Source organism: Notothenia rossii (assembly GCF_949606895.1).
Source record: "Notothenia rossii genome assembly, chromosome: 3".
Lineage (NCBI taxonomy): Eukaryota > Metazoa > Chordata > Actinopteri > Perciformes > Nototheniidae > Notothenia > Notothenia rossii.
Window position 1 is genome coordinate 23,132,440 of NC_136901.1, and position 27,325 is coordinate 23,159,764.

General features: G+C 41.7%; 1 protein-coding gene across 10 annotated transcripts in view; it reads right to left on the reverse strand.

Moving 5' to 3' along the window:
* Positions 1 to 27,325, reverse strand: part of nrxn2b (neurexin 2b) — a 667,491-nt gene that overhangs the window by 54,162 nt on the left and 586,004 nt on the right. The gene's annotated exons all lie outside the window — the stretch shown is intronic.

Below are 27,325 nucleotides of genomic sequence, written 5' to 3' on the forward strand. Positions count from 1 at the left end.
TATAATTGAAACTTGGTACAGCGTTGTCTACATGGCTGTAGACTTTTAGTGTCTTTCTTCTATGAGAACCTTTGTCGCAAGATGTTATACTAAGCCGAAACCACAATTCAGTAGGTAAATGAAACACTCTCTCTTACTGATACCCTGTTTATATGTCTGACAATCAATGCCCAAATATAACCTGTTTAGAATATCTAGCAGGCTGGCAGTGAACAATAGGGATCATATTTAAAACAAAAAGAAGCAAATCATCATGTCTGTGTCTGTGTGATTGCATTAACGCTGAAGCAATCACATTGTGAACAGTAGTGTTACACTGCAATGCAATACAATAACACTGCAGTCATCAAGCCGTGGTAATACGCATGATAAGGTTGCTGTTTAGATTTCCCGCAGCAAAAATCTAACGATAATTTCCTTGATTCACCAAAAAGGCCCCTCGCTGCCAGCAGCCAGAGGTTTCTGAGGAATAGATCTCACACACGTCCGCCTGGTAAAACATCTGAGTACTTGTTGAGGACTCAGGCACCTTCAGTATTCATCAACCCGCTGACCCCCCCCCCTCTCCCATCTATTAGTGTTGACAGCCGCCCACTGCTTTGAGTTTATTACAGTCAACCACCTACTCTTCTCTCATCTCCCGCCATCTCTCTCCTCTCCCTTTGCGGTTCCCGTCCTCAGTCCCAGGAAAGGTCAAAGTCATTTACAGAGTTACTGTCTGCCAGTGAGGCATGGAACAAGGGTGGGAGAGAGAGAACCAGACAGAGTACACACCAGAAAGCACCATTACAGACTAATTCTCTGTCTGGCAGTAAATCTTCTGTTGCAGTTTTATTCGGCACTGCTATAAGATCCAGAGCAGAAACTGCTCCGCCGGCCATTTCCATTGACAGTAACACTTCCTAGATGTCGCTGCGGGTCAAGCTCATTTGCACACTGGGTCAAGTTTGCACCCCGCTATCTGCCAGCTGCAGCGAACAACTTCATTGATTCCATTATATCATTAGCTATGTGCATTTATTTTGCCACCTTCTATACGGTGAACGTGAGGCTTCTGCTCGCAGCGATATTCCATTATTCATGGCAGATTAAGTATTTAAAAAAGGCAAATAAAACATCCTAATGTTAGCAGAACTTAAAAAGTTAATTGAGTAAATAAGTGCAGAGGTTGTGCAGAAAGTTAATGAGTGGTATAATCGCAGCCAAATGTATGTGCATCCCAACCACTCTTTGGAGCTGTTACAAGTGGTTACACTTTTCAGGCAGGGCCGCAGTATGGCCATGCACTCATGACCACCCCAATTAGGGTATAAATTGAGCATGCTGAAATGGCGGCGCAAGTGCTGGGTGCCATGATTAATAGCGCAGAGATATCAGCTGAATGTGAGACACAGTTGGAATAAACAACAAGATCAATGTGGAGGCAGGAAGCAGACTCTCTCCTTCATGAACTAAGTTAGACCAGGATGAGTTCCTCAGCGTGGAGCTTGATGGACTGCTCAGCAGATGATCTCATTCTGCAAAGAGGCTTTGAATGTCTCAGATGGCAAAGTGCTTCCAGCTTCTTAGGCACTTAATCAATTGATTCATGTTATGGACCGGCCCTTGCTGTATTTCCGCCCACTCTCCCCACGCATGCCTAAGTCCAACGTTGACTCTCAGACGTGAATATGAAGCCTGTCAGAGAGTGATTCATGAGGGGCACGTGAATTCAAAGGAAATCACTGATACCTTTGAGATACCGCAAACAAAGAAGAAATATGGAGGTGAGAAATGCCAGGATCATCTCCATTAAAGCCCACGCACGAGGAAGCTTAGAATAATCATGGCACCTTTGCCTGAAGAATGAATTCAATTGACTGGTGCAAAGCAGACTGAATTCATGCTATTATGACAGACTAGCAGGAGGGAGAGTGAATTTGAGTGATATTTACAGAGAGATTAGCATTTGTGTTCCGCAACATTAGGGTTCTTCCCGGTGCTGAGGGAATGTATTGAGCCCATTACGGCGGGAAGCCGCTGGGAACCAGTGCTTTTCAAAAATGATTTTAGTACAGCGGTAATGACATTTTAATGGGCATTTCCCTTAAGCGAACATATCTCTGGAAACAGAAGGAAAGAAATAAGACTCTTTGAATGACTAGGAGCAGTCAAGCCTGCAACGTTGAAATGGTAGGTAACTGACAATAAGCCCTGGCTGCTCTTTAAACACCACAGCCTCTAAACTACTGCTAAGTACCTCTAAATCTGCTTCGGCTGTCGGCTAATGTCAGGAGGAAGAATGTAACACTTTTGCTCTTTTATCCAAAGGTTAGCTCATTTTACTTTTTCTTTCTGTGGGTCAATCAGTGGTGCAGGTAGGGGTCCATTGTATAATAAAGGGGAGGAGATTTTTGATGCCTGAGATAATACATTTCAATCGCCTTCATTTAAAGCTGCACGTGCCTCAGGGATAAGGACATTTTTCGTGTTTTTTTTTTTACTTTAGCCAGTTGTATATTCGTTAATGTCTTATTGCATACAAGTCAAGTTAACTTTACCTATGATTATAACTTTAAAGCACAAATTGCTGTCCTTGTCAAACATATAAGATGTTGGTGCAAGAACAAAAAGATAATTCTCTCAAGGAGAAACTGCTGATCAGCGTCTAATACAACAGGAAGTTGAGGACAGTTGAGCTGCCAACAGAAAACAAAAGTTGCTGTAATCCTCTCATTAGTCTCTCCTTGCCTTTTTTAAGAAGACAAAGAGAATTGGCTTCGGAATTCTGTGCAGCCGGGAAGGAGCAGCAGCGGAATACGCAGAGAGCATTTCGAAATATTTCAACATGACCTTGCAATGTGCGAGGGAGCGTCTAGGTAAATGCGGTTGACGAGAGCGGAATGGGAATGAGGCGGCGCTGGAGCGAGACTGCAGTTTCTCTATCAGGATTATGAGTCTCAGAGAGCTCTCGCTGATCACATGGAGCAGAAGAGGAAAGAGGGAGCAGAGGAGGAGGAGGAGGAGGAGGAAGGGGCAGAGAGAAACATTGTGCGATAAAAGGACAGAGGGAACCTTGATGATCCTCCAGGGCCTCAAGGTGCCGAGATCAAAGCCACTTTTGAAGATGTCAAGATCTAGTTCTCTCTTTGCTGTGCACACTGGTAGTCAATTAAAGAGGGAGGAAAGTAGACAAAGGGGGAAGACGTTTTTGAAGGATTTGTATTCATTTCTTTACAGACAGCTCTCTCGCGATTCTTCCAGCACCCCTACAGCTTCAGCTACAAACAAACGTCTTCTTCTTGATCTATTTGCATTTCCTGAACGTCTCTGTGCATTTCCCTCTTAGATCTGATTCACGGGCGCAAAACTGGCAGATTACAAAAGAGAAAATAACCGCTGGATGGACTGGAGGCTGTGTTCAGCAACACTCCGACAGATACAGCTGTTTGAATCACTCGCGCTGCTTTGCATTTTGCTGCATCAACGCATCTCATGGAAACGGTCCAGAAACGTGGCTGACCAGTTCAGGAATGTGCTGAGGCTTATGACTTAGTTTGACATATTTCATATTAATAGGGTGTTGGAAATGCAAACAGCCGCTTTCTCATTTCCCCAATAATGATCTCTCATAGGCTGTATCTGCTCCGGTATAACTCGCCATACCAGTGTAAGTATGCGGAGCTGCAGTATTTATCAGCTTATGAATCAGCCAGAGGAGCAGCATGCACAGAGAAATGAGTGATACATAGATTTTACTTGATGCCCAACGAAGAGCAATCCGTTTTCTCCCCCCTCTCTTTGGACACACACACTCATCTGACACTTCTATGAGGTTTAGGGCAGCTTAATATTTCATACAGTGGTACAGCGAGCAATTTATATGCCAGCTTTTAGGTTAAATTGAAGTTACAGATCATTATTGGTGGATATGTTTCTATCCCAAAGGCTTTTGCTACAGATATACAGTATCTGTGCATCTCCCTTTTGAAAGTAATTCTAGCTCTATACGGCTAATCAGCTTGTCAACATGTATGCATAAAGCCTGCGAGAGGAGATTGGCTGTGGCATCTGCTAAGAGGAAACAGTATAGCGGGGCTAATCTTCCACTCTGAAACTGCAGCGTTATGTAAGATGAAATAGGCGGTTGCATAACACGCAGACTCCTCACTGGCTAAATCACCCATTGTCGGTTCACCTAACATCTTCAGAGTGTGTGTGACGGAAAAAGACTCAGGGCTAAAAGACATTTGGGATCAGAAACACTGTTATCTAGTAATCATATTTCATGTCTTCTCTTTTTGATATTCACCCCAAATGAAACAGCACATGCTCCCAAAGCTGAGACACTATGCAGGGAGGAAATGCTCGGTCTCATTCACCACAACGCTTTGTTTCTGCTCAGCTATCTCATTTATGTTTTTGCCACGATCTGTAGCAGTCACCTTGACAATGTTTCTCCCATCTCCTCATCTTAATAGTACTTTATCTCAATTTCTCTTCCGTAACACTCTTTTCTGTGCGACAGTGGTCCCAGCTATTGTTTCCTGCTCTGACGGAGAATGGAATGTCATTGAGAAATTGACGAGGTAGACATGACTTGGTGTCTGTATATGTGAGTGTATGCTGCTGAATCTCCCATCTAAGCATGGTCACTCTGGGCTTGCCCATTTGTCCCGCAGTACACACATGCTGGCAGCGAGCCAAAATACTGCAGAGGGAAGCAGCTAAAGACGGAGGGGGGACGGGGATTTAAATCAGCCAAAACATCATCCTCCATAATCCTGATCATGTCAACACCTAGCTCCTAAACTCCTCAGTTTCAGGCTGCAATCTCAAGACATGAACACACACACACACACACACACACACACACACACACACACACACACACACACACACACACACACACACACACACACACACACACACACACACACACACACACACACACACACACACACACACACACACACACACACACACACACACACACACACACACACACACACACACACACACACACACACACACACACACAGAGTTGATTCCATTATGATATGTACCCTTGTGACTGCTGATGGATGGTGTCCTTCAGAACAAAGATCTGCAGGTTCAAATCTGACCTAACTTTTCGCTTACACACATACACACACAGTTTTGCAAACATGAGAACATCCTTGAGCGAGGTAGCGCTGAGCACACCCTGGTCTTTTTTTTACAAATCTGCAGAGGGTTTATGGATACATACACACATACAAACACACAGACACACTCGGATGGGATGTGTCTGAGCGAATACTCTCAATGCAGCGATTTCACACATTTTAAGACGTTAACAGTATCTTACAGTGTGGGTATCATATACCCATGACCAAGTGTTGCCAGTCTGTATTCACTGCCTTATCAAAGGAAAATAAAAAAATAGAGGTGCTAGAAGGCATCCTGGCACCTAAGGTTACATCTTTGACTCTACCGACTGTTAAAAGATGTGTTACAGATTCAATTAGTGAAAGTTTCAAAGAGACGTCAAAGTCAAAAGTGACTAACCAGAAATTGATGGAGATAAGGTGCAGAGACAACGAGAAGACGAAAGAAACATTGTGGAGTTAAATTGAAGACAGAATTGTGAAAAACAGATGAGAGAGAAGGTTTGGGAGGCACAGTCCACCCACTCTTCCTCCCTTCACCTAAAGCCCTCGAAGGCCCAGACACAGGTAGAAATGTGTCGGATTGGGTGGATTAATATGGGACAAAGAGGCTTACAAGACCAATACAGTGTCCAATCCATGTTGTGTTACCCTTTCCAGCCTCTTTTTTTGTATAAAATGTACTTTTGCTATTGCCAACATAATCCTTCATCAATCAATAAACCAATAAAATAAGCAATTATTCCTGATTCTGCTACCAGACATACTTTGTCCTCTCTTTGGAAAAAAAGGAAATCAATAACTAATGACTGAATGATATTTTATCAGTGTTATAAGCAGTAATAGAGATATCACAATAGCTGACCTCAGATTGGCTGCCAAACACATTGACTATGTATCTATAGTTTTAGCAATAGATACTCATAAACTGAAAATGTTTTTGCAATTTAGTCTTTGCAGCCCAATAGAACAATAAAAGCTTCACAATCTATTTTCTTTAGCAGAGAAAGGCTATTCCCTCGCCTTGTGGTGTCTTCCATTATTATTTCTCCCACTTTGGCTTTTACCTTTCCTTTGCTTTTTCTCCATTTCTAATCCGTCAGCCCTCATCAGCAGCTCTCTCCTCCCCAGAGGTTCATTTCTGTGCTGACTGGACTTGCTAACATGGGTTTGGTAGAATCCAATTGATCCACATGCACTTGGGAGCGATCACAGAGAAAGTGTTGATCTCCAGACTGCGGTGATGGAGAAAGGTGCGTCATTTCAAAAACAAAATAGGTTTGTAGATCATTGCTGCCTTGGAGAGTCAGCAAACTGTGAAATGAGATACCTGAGTCCTTTGACTACTCTGCTTAATCTTTTGTTCAGTGGCTTAGTAAAATAATAATCCTTTCTGACATTGTATGGGTTAATTCGGTTGCTCAGTGTTTGTTTTCGTGTTACTTGACGCTGGAGTCAGGCCAAATCACAAAATACATTGTCACCACGGTGCTGTTTATCCTAATGGAGACATTGACAACATATTTTAGTGGGACGGATGAAATGACAAGCAAAAAAGTAAACGGTTCAAGTCCTTTCTTCATTCAATAATGCGTATTTCAAAATAACATTATGTTACTGGGGCCAAGCTGCAATGTGAAGATGCCCTAAAGGCAAAGTCATTGTTATCTGGAACTAAGCATTTGAAAACATACCCAAAAATCCAACAAAAAAAATGTATAATACAACTTAGAAAAATGACTCAGATCGGTTTCAAAATATAACGGAGGATTATTAAATGTGATTGGAAAATATGTGATGATTCTGATCAAGATGAGTCATATTAGATTAGATTTATCAACAAACAGAGCTGTAGCAATAAAGAAGAACCTCAGTTAACCTGATTGGATTGCATACAATTGTACTCTGCCTCAATTTGAAAGAACCAATCTCTGCCCGTACTTATCTCAACCCTATCTCTTAGAAATGACCTTTATAAAGTACAGGATAAGAACAAACCAGACTACAGAGGAAACGACTCTTCTTCAGCTTGCACATCATTTGTCATGCCTGAGTGTACACTGCAGGAAAGAGCAGAAATGGGAGATTTCTTTGTGTTTTTAAATGTTGTGACTTTGTGTGTAGCTACGGCAAGACACGTGTCAGACTGTTTGTTTCAGTGTGTGTGTGCGTGTGTGTGTTGTGGAGTAGCACGTTGCTCTCTTTTGAGGACAAGTGAGGCAGGCAGCTGGCCGAAATTGAAAGGAATGAGTGTGACCTTCGGACAAAACCAAGAGCAAAGTGTTTTCTGTCTCTATTGTTTTCTCTGCTCCTCTCCACTTTCTGTCCTGGCGGGCTCATTTTGCCTCCCCATGCTCCATCTTTCTCTTTCCTCAGAAGAGCAGGAAAAGAGCCACGAAGTAAAAAAAAAAAAACAAGAGCATGAGGCCGTTTGTTTTTTTATTTCTTTACCTATTTTTCCTCCTCCAAAAACAGAAACGGTGCATATTATACAATTTGTTCTCTGGAAACGTAAACAGCGCACATTTCCTGGCAAGAAACTGTGTGAAAGTAAGAAAAGAAGTGCCATGCTTTGCTTCCCTTAATATACATTTAGCATATCATTCAGCAGTAAGTCCAATACCTACTGTACGTATGCTCTGACGATAAAAATGGTGTTCGCTCAGCCCTTTTTTCATCTTACCATTCATTATCTGGTCTCAGTTCTCTCACTTGCCGTTCGCTTCTCTCCATCTGTCACCCTGATAACCGCTCCTCTTACATTTCTCCCTTTTCTCTTATTGCCTTTCAGTCTCCACGGGCACTGTGTGAGGTTGAAGCCCAGCAGAGAAGAACGGCTGCCGAGCACATTGGCTAATATTTGCCCTGTGCTAAACTGAGCAAACATGGATAAAGTGAACACAATCCCTTCCTTTGTCCCTGGCTGTCGGCCATGTTGTCCTTTCATTCCCTTCCTGTATTTCCTGCCGTAGAGCTGGCGGCTGGTACACCACTGTGCACATGTTGTGTTCAAGCTAAACACTGGGAGGGATGAATCAGATACCGTAATCTGTTTCTGGTGTATTTCTAGTTTAGTTTATTCTCAACACCTGTGCAATCCAATCAAACAGGTTTAGGATTATGGTCCTCATGGATCAATCGGATCCTCATGAATAACGCCAATTACACCATGATGAAATAAGTGTGCACTTTACGTAGGGAGGCAGAAAGTAAGGGTGTGGATGAGCATGTAGTATGAAAATTGCCAACGTTTGTGTGTGTTAGATTATCAATCGGCATAAATACAATGACTAGAATTACAAATAAATACATAATGTTGTACCCTGACAAAGCATTCATGCTGTTACTCAATGTTTAATGACTCTACACCACCAGAAAGACCAACAGCACATGTATGTAACGGCAGCATCCCTGGTTGGGCCTGTGTCATTTAGGATTCAAATAGACAAAGTCTGTGCTCAGCTGAACAAACCTGGTAACCGTTGACGTGATAATTCACAACAATTCAAGTGTGCCAGGTCACCTTCACCCCCAATAAGCTCTTCAAAAGCCAGAACTGAAACCTGTGGAGTGTTCCTGACTCTTCAAGTGACTCTTCAGATTAGATGAAGTGTGTTTCTACTTGTACCTTTCCACGAGTTAGGGGTTGAACAAAATGATCAGAAAGTACTCAGAAATTGTTATGTTTTTAGGTGACGGAGCAATTTTGGAAGTAGTGCCTTAGTAGATTTAAAGAATGGACCACAACATAGAGAATGTAACTCATCTATAGAATTTGGTTTCTGTTAAAGCTATATGTGGATGTACATGTCCTTTGGGCAAGGCATGTTTGCAAAGCATTTGATCTTACAGAAAACACAAACTAACAGCTTCAAAATCTGTTTATCTCGCCTTTACTCACAAGGATTCCAGACACTAAGATTGCTTGGGTTTTCATATTAGATACAACTAACATCAAGACAACAAATCCATACAGCTTAAGTTAATCGGTAGATACACAAGTAAGGTGAACACACACACACACACACACACACACACACACACACACACACACACACACACACACACACACACACACACACACACACACACACACACACACACACACACACACACACACACACACACACACACACACACACACACACACACACACACACACACACACACACACACACACACACACACACACACAGGGCCCACAGCAACAAGAACCAAAAATAGGCTTCAAAGCAGCTTTACCTTGTTCAACCCAATAAGCTTCAGTTACTGTCCACAAATTCATTTCAGCTACACATCTTTCACTCTGTGTGCTTGTATTTCAGAACTTGAAAATAACACGCACTGCATACAAGTATTCATTTTATTCCTGTCTTGCAATAAATTCCTAAAAATCTGAAAGCCAAATGTACAATGTTTGTCTTTTTGAGTCATTGCGCTGTTTGACGCTTCACAGAAGTCACATTTCTCAAGCCTCATTCGCTAAATGACTGCCAATAATACAACAAAGGCAGCGCGCAGGTGAGAGAGCTGTGCTTCTGTATGTTTGGACCTTTTCTCTGCATGACCAAACATTGCCAGAATGGATTTTGAAAGCCATTGTCTGGATCAGGGAAATAAAGATTGTCACATTTAATTGAGACTTTGAGTTTTCTAAACTTTTATGTCTGGCTTTTCAATGGTAAAAATAATTCAGAACAAGCATTTTATGGAATGTTAATGGTGGTAGGTGCATGCTTTGTGGCGTTTGGTTTTGTAATTCCCACATGAAGTCACTTCTGATCAACAGCGACATGAGGCTAATATACACACTGTAAATAAAAGACAAAAAAGTTGATATTTCCAGTCGGATGTGGATAATTCGGTTAGCAGATAAAGATGGAATTAAACTATGAAACAAGTGAACTTTATGAAGTCAATATGCTCCTCAAAGCGGAAAAGTAATTACACAATGACATACATTACTGTGCATGCAAACTGAAATTATAATTAATAGCTGGTGTAAGTGATTATGACACCATTTAAATTCTGGCCCCTAGATTAAAATAAATTGCTTGTTAAAATCTACATAGGCACAATTTAACTATTCGACAACGGGGATAGAGTTGGGTGTTGCAGTCCATTATCTCCCTGAGTAAAAATAATACTCTTGGTTATTGAGATTTTGTGATGTAAACAAGTGCAAAGTTAACTGACCATGCAGCTATCTAATCATTCTCTTTAAATGTTACAGCTACATTTCAGGGCGTAGACACAGGTTTGCTGTGAACAAACAGCGCATTTAATTTTTTAATTAGCAGTTAATGATCTCATATAGGTCCCGAGCTGATTAGTGCAAACAACTGCCTTATGTGGCATATTGAAACAGATAATGAATAATTCATTATTTAAATTACTTTGTTCAACCCTTCACCCGGTGTCGCGCAGGGGTGAGTGCTTTTACAGTCTTACATGATGTGGAAGAAAAATGCATTAACACAGTATTGTTGCAAGCAGTCTGAGTAGAGGCACATACATTCATATTCCACCCTACATGGCTCTCATCATATTCTATTTAATACATGTATGCAGGATTGTGGTGCACTTTTGTGATGAAAGTCGAATAATGAAGGTGTTATTTTAAAGGCAGAGGAAAACACAGCAGTGCTAATGTTGTTTGTGACTGCACGCAAGCGCTTAGAAAAACAGCTTTTCTTTCTAAGTGACAGTTACAAAGATGCTCATAAAGCATTGAAGCTGTCTCCAGCAGTGACGGCTGTGTGCGACTTTTGTTTACACGGCGGCATCACAGTCTTCAAAGACCACCGTTTGAACTAAATGAACAGAAGAGGGCTTTTGGCTCCATATCTTCCTCAGACTTACAACAGGGACGTCAGAGCGCGCACACTGAACACTGACATGCCTATCGTATCTGTCCAGAGGATACTCTGAATGTATGTTCTTTAATAAGATCAGGCTGGAGATATACTAGCTTTGTTAGTGTCAGAAAACGTCTAATAAAGGAACAATGTGTAAAGTTGTCTATATCATTTTGAACTTTTCCAGCTGTCTGTGGCCCTAAAACGAGTCACTAATACATAGTTTAATAAAAAGATAAAAGCTTACTTAACACTTAAACAATTTGTCACTTTGGTTTTTAACAAAGGTTACTCAAACTGGAGGTAGCAGTGTGTTGTTTGAGTATTTGTGGTAGTACGAGAATGAGATTGTGACGTCAAACAAACTGGACTGTGTGTGTTCATGGTGGAACATTTCTGAACAATGGTGCATAACTGCACAGAGGAATAAGGCTGTGCATACACACACTTGTTAGTATGATCACATTGCATTTTCATAGGATTTTTTGACACATGTATTATTTTAAAGGGCATACTCTTTTCACTTGTCTGAAAACATCAACGATACATCTCACCAGAAGTTCAAAAACACATTTTCAACCACTCCTTTAAAGTTGACATTTGGGAGATTTAAACCATACAAGAGAAAAACACATGTACTCATTTTCTTTTCTCTATAAAGCGTTGACTCTCAGTATCTGTGAATAACTCAATACAAAGGTTTGGAATGTCAAAAACGAACGAAATGTATTTCTCGTCACAAGTATAATTAGAAAATATTTTAATATTTAGGAAAAAAAGGAGGGTAAAGAGGATCCTGTAGAAAGCATACTTTGCCACATTGATAATTGCAATCAGATGGAAAAAAAAGTCAACTTGCACTCAGCAGCAAAACTTATCATCTAAGCAGGTGTTTGCACAAATAACATTTGGGAAATAGTGTGAACATGAGACAGGGCAGATAGAAAGTGATGCACGACTCCTGGTGCTATCAGCGGCCATCAGGTATCACTTGGGTGCTGCGTTGACTTCCTTATACTCCTACTTGCTATTTTATAAGTTGGCTCCCTCTGTGTGAGTGTGTGTTTGTACATGTGTGGGTGGGCAGCAACCCAGGTGTGGTTCGGCCTCCCAGCAGGTGATAAACACCGCTGTCTCTCCAGCCGCAGGTGCACTTCCCACTTGTTGCCGTCACCATAGCAACCCAACCGTGCCCGTTCAGAGTCCGTCAACCGTGAGGAATCATGTGTCAAAAACATGATAGGCCAGCGATACTGAACACTCACGGCTTGGCTTTCAATTTGTTTCTCCTATCATTTTTTCTTCACCCTGTCCACTATACACACATCTCCTGTACGGCTGGGTAGAACTGGACTACTCCAAACACACACACACCGACTGTGTGCCGAAAAACTGTCTGTAAAATAAATAATGATTACACTTAAAATGGAAAAGAGGGAATCAATCAGCTTAAACATCACTGTGATTGTGCTGTCAACGGGCAGCAACATTTTCTGTGTCAGTCTTTAGTATGGACACACAAACATACACTTAATTACAGATAAAACACCTACACATACACACAGGTATACACACAGGTACAGTATACACACCTTCAATACCAATGCATGTACAGCTCTCCTCTCTTCTGCAGTGACTTGCTTTCTTTCCTCACCACTAGTACTTTTCCATTACAAACACAGAGCTTGGTCAATAAATATCTGTTTTCCGTTTTAGCAGAATTCATCTGCTCTACTCAAATTGTCCTCTCTGGGCTTTTACTAAACCCAGTGTTGTACAAAATTGTAAATGCACCAAAAGGGAACATCAATTTTAACGATGTTTATCTGACATCATGTTGGTCATTTTTTCTACCATCGAACCTCAATAGCAGCAAGGAATGCAGCAACTTTATCCTGCCGTGACCTAGCGAGCTGTAAATGTTTCTTAGCTCAAAGACAGGAAACTCAGCGGAGAACAATTTTCTCTACGTGAGACACCCCCGGCCGGCAAATATCCTGTGTCAGCAAGCTTCTGCGGGCATGTGTTGCCCTGCTTGTGTCTGGGCTTTGATTTCCGTGCCAGTGGGCAACCTGTGGTCAGGTCACTGGACGGATGCCAGAGTTAACTGTGAGCACATATGCCCATCTGACCCAAGTGGACATGGAGCAGATTGGGGTAAGGGTTGGGGGGTGGAGGAAAAGCAGGGAGGTCAGAGAGAGGTCACATCCCTCTGGCCTCTGGTATCTACTCGAGCATATAGACTGGAAATAGTGTATCAAAGCACACAATGATCAATTTGACAAACGTGAAGGAACTGTGCGGCCTCAAACAAGGGTCAGGATTCACTCAAATTGTTCAGTAAATACACACAATCTCACACATACACAGCTTATGGTCGAGAATGAGAAAGAGACACACACACACACACGGAGGATTTATGAGGCTGTGTTGGTTGGTTATTTACAGGTTGTGCTCTGCTCTATTTACTGTCCATAACTGTGGACCGTTGGCCTTGTTTAGCACTGCTGGGGCAGAACCACTTACTGTACAGTGTGTGTGTGCGTGGCTCCCACCCACGAAACCCACCTCCCTATAAATCCAAGATGATTCAACGTGAGCCTCTATTTACTCTCGCTCCTTGCGTGTGTCGCCTGCTTCATCACACAACTCCGAGGCATAAAAAACAGACGCCACACCACTGTGGTAGCTCTGAGGCTGAGAACAAAAAATGACAACAAATATCAATCGCAGGGCTCCCCAACGGTGTGCACTTCTCTCATTACTGCTTTGAGGAGGGTGGGAGCGCATACAAGAGCCTCCTCACTCGATGTGCAAGCCACTCTCGACCGCTCGCCGTCTTTCTTTAGAAAACCCTATCCAGACATCTTATCAGCCAATCAGGCAGACCGACCTTCCTCAGACTACACACCTCATCAGTCCCCACAAATAACTGTCTTGAGTGGAGACGAGAGAGGATGGAGAGAAGGAGGGTAAAATGGGCAAATCAAATAAGGAGGGGTCTGAAAGTGAAAGGGATTGCTTTTTAAAACCTCTCATTCACTTCACTTAAGGAAAGACAGTCTACAAATTCAACTGATTTAGAGTCTAAAATTAGCATTTACTTGTAAACTGCTTGATATTCCTACACTAAAGGAAAGAGAGGGCATTTTAATGTGAAGCATCCCTTTAGTAAGTCACAAAGCTAGCTGAACGCTAAAACACCTGGATGTTAACTCATGTCAATCCAAGAAAGTGAGCCATTTGTATTTGAAATGGGCTTGTGTGTAAGTGTGTGTGTGTGTGTGTGTGTAAGTGTGTGTGTGTGTGTGTGTGTGTGTGTGTAAGTGTGTGTGTGTGTGTGTGTGTGTGTGTGTGTGTGTGTGTGTGTGTGTGTGTGTAAGTGTGTGTGTGTGTGTGTGTAAGTGTGTGTGTGTGTGTAAGTGTGTGTGTGTGTGTGTGTGTGTGTGTGTGTGTGTGTGTGTGTGTGTAAGTGTGTGTGTGTGTGTGTGTGTGTGTGTGTGTGTGTGTAAGTGTGTGTGTGTGTGTGTGTGTAAGTGTGTGTGTGTGTGTGTGTGTGTGTGTGTGTGTGTGTGTGTGTGTGTAAGTGTGTGTGTGTGTGTGTGTGTAAGTGTGTGTGTGTGTGTAAGTGTGTGTGTGTGTGTGTGTGTGTGTGTGTGTGTGTGTGTGTGTGTGTGTGTGTGTGTGTGTGTGTGTGTGTGTGTGTGTGTGTGTGTGTGTGTGTGTGTGTGTGTGTGTGTGTGTGTGTGTGTGTGTGTGTAATGTTGCAGTTAACTTAATCAGGATTTAGACATGTTGATTTGACAACAAATCCAGGTTTATTTCAAACCAGCTTTGAAGACAAAAAAAATCATCTCAAATCATGAATATACTTATGTGGATATAAATAAAAGGCAACCGGCAAACTAGAGATGTGTTCTGTTGATGTCAAATGGCCAATAAACATAACAATCTTTCCTTAGAAAAGCTGCTTTTTTTAACCTCAGAATTATGCTTTCACAGAAATAAAAGATTATCTTGAAGGTTCTGCTGCTAAAGACAAATCACATCTCAGAAAGAACTGTCTAACACGGTTGTACTGTTCTCGGTTATCTACAGTATACATTTAGGTCATGTGTCAGATTGGTGGCTCCCATGATTCAGTTTGAAATCCCCACTATGACGGTCCTGTGTGGGAGATGAATTCAAGAAGCAGAGACGAATAGAAACAACATTTGGCTTGGGATTACGCTCTGTGCTTTCTCTTCTTCATGTCACTGCATTTTGACGGAAATCATGTAATACATGCATGCGAAAAATTCTACATGAGATTTGTATGCGAACTCATCACTATGCAGTCACCATGAAATGAAATGACATCCAAACATGCAGACATTGCTTCAGTGGGTCGTGCTCAGGCTGGAGGCACAGGCATTGTGCATGCTCTTTACTGACATCCAGAAGTAACTGAATTAGAGCTTCATGAATATTGAATACTGTACAATACAACAGCCTCTCTGTACAGCTCTTGTAACACAGAAGGCCATGCTTGGGTGATAATGTGGTGGCCGCTGAGTACACAAAAGTATGCGTTGTATAGATTGGAGAATAATAAGTACAACATATACTCTCATTAGAGTAGATCAATGCCAGCTATGCAGGAACACATAATAATATAGCTGATTGAGGCTCTATGACAAGTGGCAGGGCTTATGGAGAGGAGCGATGAGTGAAAGTGACGCTAAAAAGACTAACAACTTCAATATGGATCCCAAGGGAAAGAACTGAAATCTTCAGAACCAAATGCGAGTGGAATTAACTCGGAAGTAAAAGAAAGGTATTGCCTGGGGGAACATCTGATTAAGCCAAGTAACAGTACGTTGCAATCTAGATGTAGCAATTTAGGTTTTGTTCCCCTATACCATGACTACTGGGGTTCTTGAGTTGTTCATCTTCGTCTAAGAGAAACACGTCCTAATGGACAGCTAGCTAGCTTTAGTACATGTATGGAGGTGTGTGTGTGTGTGTGTTTTGAAGAGATAAAGACGGAAAAAAAAGGGAATAGACTTGAACCTACAATATCTGGAACATCATCACCTATTTACACACAGACCTCACAATATTTCAACCTCCGCTTGAGCCTTGCACACCTTGTCATCTGATCCCCCCCCGCCCCGCTGCAACAGCCTCCCCTGACACACACCACCTGCTGTCTGCTCTCATTCACACACTGATGCATTAAGATAGGAACACACACCTGCGTGCAAACAGCCTGTGAGCTTTGTGGTACCAATGAGGATCTTCAGCTCACCGCTTTTATTTGAGAGAAACTAATTGGATGGGCATATAACGGCTAGTTTTTTAAAATGAGTCATTATATGAACTTAAAGGTCACCTATCATGCTATTTTTAGGCAATAGCATAGATCTCAGATATATAAGAAACATGTCTATGAAGTGTTTTGCTCAAAATACCAAACAGATCACCCATTCTAGCCATGCCTCATATCCCTCCATTTCACTTCCTGTTTCAAAAGTGTTGATTTGGGATATAAAGCTTTAAAAAAAAAAAGATTGATAAAAGAAAAAAGGAGGTGGCTGAGCTCATGCGGGAGATTCTACCGCAAATACTGTGCTGATGAAACGCCGTATCATGGATTATCAAGGATTATTTCTGAAACATTATAGAGCTCAAAGGCTTTCTCTCTTGCCGGTAATATCACATGGTGAGTTCCTTTCTATTTCCTGCTTCTTCACCCACATGCTCTTTGCAGTACAGGTTAGCTCTGAGTGTTAGCGATGCTAATGTAAACATGCACCGACCATATTACGTCCAAAACAGTCGGGCATTGTTTCTAATAGCAACGTTTCTGATAGGGTCGTGGGTGTAAAGCCAGCTTACATTTCCGATATTACGTCATATCGGATGCAAATCTGGATCAGCTCCGTTGTAGACCCGTTTTTAGAGATTTGGGTACGGAGGAAAAGAGGGAGGGTTTTATTTTCTGACGCTGCGTGAGTTCTCTGATGGACCGGGGACACATATTTATGTATAAAAGAAATTAAAAAGTGCATTTTGCATGATAGGTCCCCTTTAACATAACATTTGTTTTTCAATTGTTTTATTGCTTTTACTTTGCTATTTGCTTAGACTGGTGTCAATACAAATGATCATTATCATGTTTCAGAATAAAAGCTTGCCAACAAAAAAATAAATGCTGCACTCGAGATTCTAAAAGACAATAAAACTACTAAGTTTGTGGTTTCGGTTATAATGTTTAGCAAGTGGCGGTAATAAGTATGGAAATTATGTAACAAAAACATTACCATTAGGGCTTAAGATGACTCTGGAAGTGGCTTTATTAATGTAAGGAAGTTACAGAAGGAATTGGTAAATATTAGTTGATACGAACAGAAGCTAGGTAAAAATAAGTCATGTTGACAACTGGTTTTACGTGATCTGCTGGACAGTAATGTAACAGTAATGTGTTTTATTCACTCACTTACTTGCATAATATCACTGTGTGATTCTTACTTGCTAAGGTTTATCTCTATTTACTGGCTTTTTTAATTTACTTTATTTTCTGGCTCTGCTAAGCTTGGGAAGTGTCATGAATGCAAATATTTGTTGCAATGTTGTTAGTTACACTCTATGTGCACCAACAGTTTGACCTACAACTTCTTTTGAACTCCCTTCTACTGCCTCCCTAACTTCCAGAATGCTCCTTTCATTATCGCTAGTCTTGACCCCCCCTTTCTCCGCTCTCTGTGTTTAAATATGCAACTCAAACTCTATTCTGGTCTTTCACTCTGCATAAAGTTTTATGTGTGTTGCATACAATCTGATAAGGTGGATTATATAATAATTCTATTGCATTACTTTTCGAAGATATTAGTATGAAAAGTCTAAGAGTACAGTCCACTTACGACCCATGAAATCTTAGTTCGTACTAAATAAGTTACACACATGCATGCATCGGATGCCCCAATTGCCAGTTTCCTACATAATGAAGAGAAGGTGAAGGCTAATGGCATCAGCACAGGGTGGAAGGATATTGTGAGATCGGTTGCTATAATCAGAGCCAAACATGATATAAAAAGTAAACAGAGAAGGACGCAAAGAGACAAGAAGTCATGAGCATAACGTCATGACCGCCTCTCCGAACAGCAAACTTTTGCTCGGTTTGTTTATTGCGGCGGCATTGGCAGAGGCGTGTGTCTTTCTCATTAATCCATTTCTTAATTACAGAGCAGAAGGAAACTGCAGAACTGCTTCTGCCCGAATTCCTCCTAATGAGCATCCTGCCTTTCTTTCTCCAGCCTCCCTACGTCTCCCAGCCTCCCTGTCTCCCTGCACCTGTGTCTGTCTCTCTAGTGTTGTTTTAAGCCAGTGCCAACCATATTCTTAGGCTAACTTTAGGAACATTGCAAAATTGAAATGCTAAGTAGGTGACTGTTTCGAGCTGAATACATATGTATTTCATTTCATCTGTAGGAGGAGAGGTCTTGATTGAGTTTCTGGTCATATTTTCTTTTTGTCGTGCGTCATACTTAGAAGTGACAGCTTTGATGAAAGTCTTGGGGCTCAGCTGGTTTCTCCTCACATATTCATGTAGTGTTTATTCAACATCTTAATCATAAAACACCTTTCTATTCCAATAAAGCACGCATCTTGTAATTTTGTATTAGAGGCTATTAATTCAAATGTTCTGTTTCTTTTTTCGGCTTGTTCATTTTCACAATTGCTAAATCAAATATTGCCTAGAACCCAGCTTGTATTTTTCTCCCTGCCTCTCTTTGTAGTTGTTAGCGTTTGCATCTCTCTTGAACTGTTGGTATATTCTATTTATTTCTCTAGCACTCACCACACCCACTTGGATGTAAAAATATCATTATTGCACATCTAATAGCACACTTTATAGTAGATAATGTATATTTAAGTAAACATAAATGCATGCATGTAAGGTTTGTAGTATGCTTTTGTTCGGATGACAGAACAGACTTCTTTTCTTTTGTGATTAGGAATTTGCTGCTTCAATGTGTGCCATACAATTCATTTGGTCTAAGAGACACAGAGCTGAATTGATGGGTGATGAGTGAGTGTGTGTGTGTGTGTGTTGTGTGTGTGTGTGTGTGTGTGTGTGTGTGTGTGTGTGTGTGTGTGTGTGTGTGTGTGTGTGTGTGTGTGTGTGTGTGTGTGTGTGTGTGTGTGTGTGTGTGTGTGTGTGTGTGTGTGTGTGTGTGTGTGTGTGTGTGTGTGTGTGTGTGTGTGTGTGTGTGTGTGTGTGTGTGTGTGTGTGTGTGTGTGTGTGTGTGTGTGTGTGTGTGTGTGTGTGTGTGTGTGAGTTCCACGAGCACGGAGATAATACATAATGGAGATTGATTACTGCGGCACTGATAGAAGCAGCTGATCTGTTAGCGTGTAAAGCAGCACATGCTTTATTGAGAAATGTTTACACGTCTATCGCTCAGAGTAGATGTTTAAAAGCATTAGGGAAAATGGCAGGTAAGAAGAAGAAGAAGAAGTAGGGGGAAAAATTCAACATGCACTCATCAGCAACCGGAGGAGAAAGGACACTTCCACACACACACATATCTTGACAAGAAGAAGATACAATTGAAATGTTCCAGATAACCCAAATGCCTTAGACCTTGCACCAAGTGTGTTGACAATGCGTGTGTTTGTGCTTTGTTCAAGTGTCAGAGATAATGTCACATACTGAGACAGCGTGAAACCGCAGGTGTGTGTGTGTGTTTATGTTAATGCATCGGTGTTGTGTTTGTGCCCTTCATCTGTTCATGCTGTGTGAGTGTGTTTCATTAAAAGGTCCCTTATCTCTCTGTGAGGATTAGAGTGCATAAGCCAGGCCTGAGGGCACTGATTTGGTATCCAACACCATCAACAATGGCTGGACGCCGGCACTGAGCTCTCTATTAAAGACCCTCTCGTATCCAACAGACAGCAATCGAGCAAAGGTAATAGGCCACTGATACTGTAGCTCGCTGATTTGACGCCGCAAAATGGGATTATTCTTCTCCATCGGGATCGTCAAAGGAAAGGGCTAACAAATAATCCGCACGTGGAGTTTTTCATTTGTCATTTTGTTCAACAGGATCTTTCTGCTCAATTGGATAGATGGGCTGCAGCTAGCTGTTTAACTGAGACACATTTTAAAAATAAAGTCACATTGAAGTAAGTTCCAAGACATCTTTTTCAGAAAAGATTGGATAATTGCCAATGCAGTCTTAATTCAGAGCCCCTGCAATGTCTTTTTAAAACCAATCTATACAGCATTTAGGTGAACTTAGGTTCCAGTACAAAATGATTTGTCTGCCCAGTGAAACAGCGAATAGCAATAGGAGACCATTGAGCCAGGAAGCTGAAACATGATTTTGATCACTGGAGGCCGGGGTTTGATGCCAGTACACTGCGTCCTAAACACCACTGTGAGTCAGAGGGGGCTCTCGCTTAGCTATTATTGCCTTACAGCCAGACCCAAAGGCATTCAGTGCCCCAGGCAGAAGAACTCATCTCTGATTTTGGTTTAGATAACCTTTGCTGCAAACCAGTTGTAAGGTCCTTTTCCTGGATAGCTGTATGTTTCACAACACATTGAGCACTGTAAGGCTCTGCATTGATAAAAAAAGATGTGAAGGAGATGAGGTGAAAAACCTTGGGTTTTAAATCCCCAGGGAGAAGAGATGTTTTTGTGAAGCTGTCTTGGCCCTAAACGTAGACTGACTGATAAATCCACTCTCGCCAGTCCCGCTTGTCTGGGACCAGCTTCCACCCAATGAATATTTTAGTATAGCTGTAAAGCGTTGGTGTGCACACTAAACAACTTTTAGACCGTCTTGTTTCAAGTCCATTTTGTGTTATGTTTTGGAATCTCTTCATATGACGAGTAAAACTGTCAGTGAGTGATGTGCTTGAATCAACGCTTCACTCCAATACTTTATGGGATTGCAACTTGAAATGGTTTTGAGTGAGTTAGAAAGAGCATACAAGTTGTTGGACAAAACAGGCATTTCCTTCCTGGATAGAAATATTGCAGTTCCACCTGTTCTTTTTTAAAGGTTCCCCACCATACCCCATCATTCCTAGACCAAGTCCGAATAAGATAGTTGTATTGGAACAGGCATGCACTCTTGACATGTTAAAATGAAATAAGACAACGACAGAGTGCGTCTGCTGATTTGAAAGGATGCTTTTGATGTCAATCTTCCTGCAGAGATATTTCAGCTCAGAATGAGTGGGCATTAATGGAGAATTGAACGTTCTTCCGGCTCTCGGTTCTGGTGATAAATAAACAGCCACCTGGGAAATATTGGAGCCAGTGGGAGCCATTTTGACTCCATTATTCTCAATAAAAAGCAGGTCAACGTGCCTCTCCTTCTTCTTGCCCAACTCCTCCATGTGTCATTACGAAAGGCATCAGTGAATGGTGCAGAGGAACATCATTAGCTCGGAGATGAAAGAGAGGCCATAGCCATAGCGTCTCGAGAGGAACGCAATGACGTGCCACTTTGAATGGTGCTCTTAAAACATGAAAGATTTGTTTTTGATTGAGAGCCGTGTGTCGGCTTCGTGTGTGGGGGTTCATGTGTGATGTCTCCAGGATTTAGCAGTACGTCACTGAGGCCTCTCCGTACACTCAAGCAGACACGTACACACACACAAGCACCAGCCTGTATGTCTCTGTTTATGAGCCTCAGTGTGCCGAGGCTCTTTCCATTGCCTACATGTCAGCCGTGGTGAATTGTTTTTCCTGCACGGCCCCTCTCGCTGTGCTGTGGCTGGAGATTGGAGTCCTGACCCAACGTCTACAGAACGCTCTCTATCTCATGCTGGCATCTGACAGCCAATAATGAAAGCATTTGAGGTCTTCATCGGAGCCCTCTTTCCTTTCCTGCCTCCTGCCTTTCCTCCAGCCTTTCTTTTCTGTTCAGTTTCATCTTCCTCGGGCTCTAGCACACTGTAGTCTGACATCCTGTGTCTGCCCATCAGTCTTTTTGACCCTTAACTGCATCCTCGCCAATAGAATGGTCCATCTCGCTAAAGTGTTGGCTATCAAAGGGTTTGCTGTGTGGCCGACAAGTGATGGAGTGTTCTATCAGCTGTACTCTACCTCTGGACACCTTCGCTTCGTGTTGGGGAGCTGCCTCCAGCTGTGGTCTTCAACCTCTCACTCATTTATTACATGTTACAGGGAGCAGATGTGCATGTAAACTGGGAAAACTATTCGATTTTTGAAGAGTGCCCATATGAACTTAGTGTATAATTAATCAAGCTTCAGGGATGTTACAAGAATGTCAGCAAGATGCACACTGAAGCTCTCAGAATCTACAAGACAAAGCAATGCTGGCTGCTGCCCAGAGTCCTCACTGGGGAGAATTTCCCTACAGAACCTGTATTGTACTCTTACTGAGGGAAACAGAATTGGCACAAGACGGATCACCTGGCAAGCTAAACCCCATTTGGACACACATATACTCTGCACCTGTTGGAACTACAGAGACAGAACGGTGGATCATGGTTTTGTGTTATACATATTGAATACCTGCTCATCCTGGACAACATTTTAGGCATCAAACAGTAACAATCTCTAGTTATAAAGCATTTTAGAGCAATCCTAAATTACTTGATTTAGAAATCACTAGTACTACATTATTATGTATTAAACAAGTTAGTTTTATTTCTCAAACAAGTTTCATTTTTGAGGTTATGACCAAGCAGGGCCCTCATTTAGCAAAGTGTTTTACTGGTTATAATGGGAGTCAGAAAATATGTTATTAGTTACATATAGAGGGTTTTGATGTAGCTGTTACTTTATATGAATATTAGCATATTCAATACAAATGCTAGTGTGCCAAAAAAGCACAAAAAGGTTGCTAGGCTAGCAAACAACAATAGAAGCGGCTAACATGCTAGCCAGCTGGGAACATACTGGAGCTAGTCAGTCACAATCATGGTCACAATGGCTCTCTGAGCTTGTGTTTAGAATGTGTTTAGCTTGGTCGCTAACAGGACACAAGTATTTAATTAAATTGGATTGACAAAGCTAATATGCTACCATATACTTTTTACATTGTTTGCAATGGGTCAGATGTGCCCTTCATACTGTATTATAGCAAAGCTGAACTCTGGAGTACAGCAATTCTGCCAAGCAGCAAACAGCAGACAGACTATGACGGTGTACCTGGTCAGTCACTTCAATAAATCAAAGTATCAATTACTGCTTCAAGGGTTGACGTCCAGCCATAAACCACTCACTACTGCGCTGACAAAAACACTTAAAGTAGTTTGTCAATGACTGCATGGAATCATTAGGAGGTGAGTGAGGGCTAATGAAAAAGATTTAACTTAATGTTTTGTGGCCAGGCTCTGGTAATGCAGCCATGTTCCCTTGGCTACATTTCAAAACATCTCTGTGACAGCTCCAGACCCAAACATGGCGAGCTCTCATGTTTTGCTTATGTAATGAGCCCCCCACCCCTCCTTCACCGCCACAGCTGAAATGCAATTATCATTTGGCTGACACTGAAATGCGTTTTCCCGCCTGTGGCCACTCACGATGCTATTTAGCATTTCTCAACTTTAGGCGAGGGGGAGAAAAAAGCTCCCTTTCTCTCTCTCTCTCCTGTCGTCCTACTTTTTGGGGCTGAGCCGGAGAGAAAGAAGGGAAGAGCGACACGAGAGAGTAGGAGGTTGGAGAGGAAGTGGAGGAGGGAATAGATGCAGTAGGAGGAGGGGAGAGATGATAGAAAAAGAGAGGAGAGGGAGAGTTTCTGGGAGGATGCGATAATGAAGACAGTTAATTCAGAAACAGGGTGTGAGAGGCAGAGATTAGCCCGCCAGCACGGCGATGCTGTCCACAGATTTTCTGCTCTGAATGGCTGTCAGTGACGGCTGAGGGGCTGGGACGGGCCACCGAGCCGAGAGGAGCGACAGTTTTAATTAAGGAAGTTTTTGAGAATAAATGCATTTCCAGGTCAACTTATTAAGCACGGGAGGGAGTCAGGGAGAACAAACGGCTGAGGAAAAGCTCCATAATGAGAGCTGTAAAAGGTTGGCAAAAGAACAAATCTTCTTTTAGTCCAATAACAATTCATCTTATCTACTTCCTTATTACCATTACACAACACTGTAATTTTAACTAAACTGATATTTACCTTTAGCCTTCCATTTAAACTGAAATAAAATAATCTACCCGTCAACTGTTTGATTCCTTTTCAAGTGATCCGGAACCAGTGGTTGAAATTCGACATAGGAAGGCAAGCCAGCAGTGCCCGCTGTCAAACTGAGAAAGCCTCACAGGCCTGGTTGGGAGTCGGAGACATGTTGACACTTTGGTCTTTTATCTACTGAAAGGAGGGATCATTAAGAATGCAGTGGACGAAGCGAAACATGCAGCGCAGTGCTTACTTTTTAATTAAAGTGAGTGCATAAGCTGTGGCTGTCGTTGGTGTTTACCATTTTTTTCTGTACTAAACCTCATGACCTTCACTAGTGTTGGAGGGCAAACGCCTGCCTCTTACACATTCCTCTACATCCTCCGCTTCATCCCTTTATCTCCCGCTCAATCCCCTTCCGCTCGGCTCTGCTTATTGTCCCGGGCCTGTGCCTAAATGCAGCTCTTTCATCTCTGTTTTTATCTGTCAGATCAGTGAGGCGCTAGTCCCACTCCAAACAACTCCTCAAAATATAAAGTTAGAAAGTCTCCCAAATCCGGGTAGATCAATAGATACGGGTTGGCAGGCCTAGCTAATGGAATGCAGCTCGTGCCCTAGATTAGGATGTTTTCTTTTTTCACTTGGCAGTCCTCAAACCACCATGAAGCCATAAAAAAAGTGTTGGTGGGGGGGCCGGTGGGCAGACCACAGGCTGGTTGTTTGCTGACACAGACAGGCAGATGGGCAAACTAACAAGCAGATAGATGGATTCATACCTTAAGAAAATACTGTCAGGAGAATGACGATGTGCAGTTAATAAATTACACTGATAATAAAAATGATATTTATCTTCACAGCACTTTTAGAAAAGGGAGTTACAAAGCAGTAAAAGCAATAAACATGTCATCCCTATGAATAATACTCTCCTTGTTTGAAGAAATCGGTATCACATAAACAAATGCTGTAGCCTCTCACTCATAGCAAACAATCTCATTATTAAATGTCATTGTAATGATGATTTTGGAACATGTATCATTATTTTAGTTTTGGCTAAATTCAACTCAAAAAGAAAAGATTGGAAACAATGAGCAGTTCAGCCAGGAGCACTTCAGGAAATGTGAAAACGTTATGACAGAATTATTTTTAGATTTTGAAGCATGAATAATAATAAAAAGTGGCTATTCGAAAATAAAACAAATTTCTTGCTTCCTTTTAGCCTCACTTTACAAATCCGATTTGCCGCTGGGTCGGGTTCTCCTTTCAAAATAAAATCCCTACATATATACACTGCATCACTGTTTACTAAAAAGCATTTGGCTGAGAGGCAACTAAACAAAATGGCACCCTTATATCCCAAGAAGTGCAAAAACTAGAGAAATGTTAACAGCTCCAAATAAGCTTGACTAAAATTGGGCTTTGTTTACAACCTGTCTTATCATTTACACATCTGTCTTCTTTTTGACTGCCACTAATGTCTTAAGTAATGATCTAGACAGTAAACTGTGTGTTTGATGTACCAATAGGAAGAAAAACGAGACAAGTTGTAAGGCGTAAGGCTAAATAGAACACAACAACAAATGAACAAGCAGTTAAACAGACAGAGGCGGCGTACAAGTGATCAACTGCAACACAAACGGACAGCACAACTCACAGGTGGCTTTCCTCACTGATGGAATAACAAGGAGAGGTGAGTCTGACTGAGTCAAAGAGAAACTGAGGATGTAGAATCCGGCGCTGAGCCCACACAGGAAGGGAGCGAGGAAGAAGAAAGTCCAATGGGCTTTTTCTGATTACATTTTGGCTAAATGGGATTAGCGAAGAGGGTTGAAGAGGCCACGCAAAGCCCAGTGGAAGAAGTGGGAAGTGCTCATAAAAGATGGATATCTTTCTTTCACTCCGTCTTTCTCTCTTTATCTTACCTCTAATAGCATTTTCACGCAGAGCTTGAACAGAATGTTCCGTCTCTTCTGCAGCGTGGCTCTGAAGTTAATATTTGCATGAGCTTCTGAAACAGAGGTTTGTCTGTGTTCAAACAAGATCAGAATCAAACAGTAGGATCTCATTGCTGTTAAGAAAAGCTCATGTAGCATCCTTAAGATAAACAGTCTACTTAGAAGTTCAAAACAAACATAGATGACACTTATGTCACATTTTCTAAAGCCCTAACTAGAAAAATGTCTTGTAAAACTTTTGTTAAGTCAAGGAGATACAGAGACTTTCCTGAGTGAGAAGTGAACATTGTCCTCTAAGTGACTCGGAAGCATTGCTGTATTAATTAAAGTTGAATTAAATTCTGGAGATCAGAACAAGTACAGCATGGACCAATGCCTCAGTGAGCAACACTGATGTGAGGAAAAATATATAAAGTATTTCATAAAGTGATTAGTGAATCCAATCAAAGAACATTTACAATCTAATTCCATGCTTTAAGGAGCGTTTTTCTTTATTTAAGGCAGTGTATTTAAGTAGTGGCACAATAGTGTTTAGTTTGAATATTGCCAACACACCCTACTAAGACATAGCGAGGAGTGCTATGGTTGAAAGGCCTCCCACCTCACGATCAACTACGCCAACGTCTTTAAAAAAAAGAAGCAAATTGTGTGTGAAGCACAGTCTGAAAAAGGTGCAAGGCCACTTGAGATTCTGATTATCATCCCAATCAAGAAAACTGCTCTTCACAGGAGTGTTTCCCATACATTGATTTATTTGTATTATTGTCTGACATCAAATGATGATGGCAGTAGGCAGAGAGAGGCCTCTTTAAATGAAAAAGACTCGTAGAAAGAATGTTCAGAGAATTTGTGTGGCTGAAAAAAAGATAATGGGTAAAATAGACGAATGTTGAGTAGCAGCAGTGTCAAGTATAACTGGTATTTTGGGAAATAGTGTGGCATTTTTTTTCTTGTACAATATAAGAAGTTTAGTGGCGTCTCAATTAACATATATTAAATGTTAGAGCCATATACTGGCCACTGTAATATTATGTAATAGTTATAGTGTAGGTGACCATTTCCAAATAAAAAACAATGCAATAAAAAAGTGGACATACAGGTATGTAAATCCATCACGCACTCAAGCCTTTATCAGCCCCACACTGATATAAGGCTGCATACGGAGTAGGAGGCTCTGTGACTGCTTCTAAACGGGAGAGTGTCAGGGTAAAATTTGGAGTCATTATATGCGATAT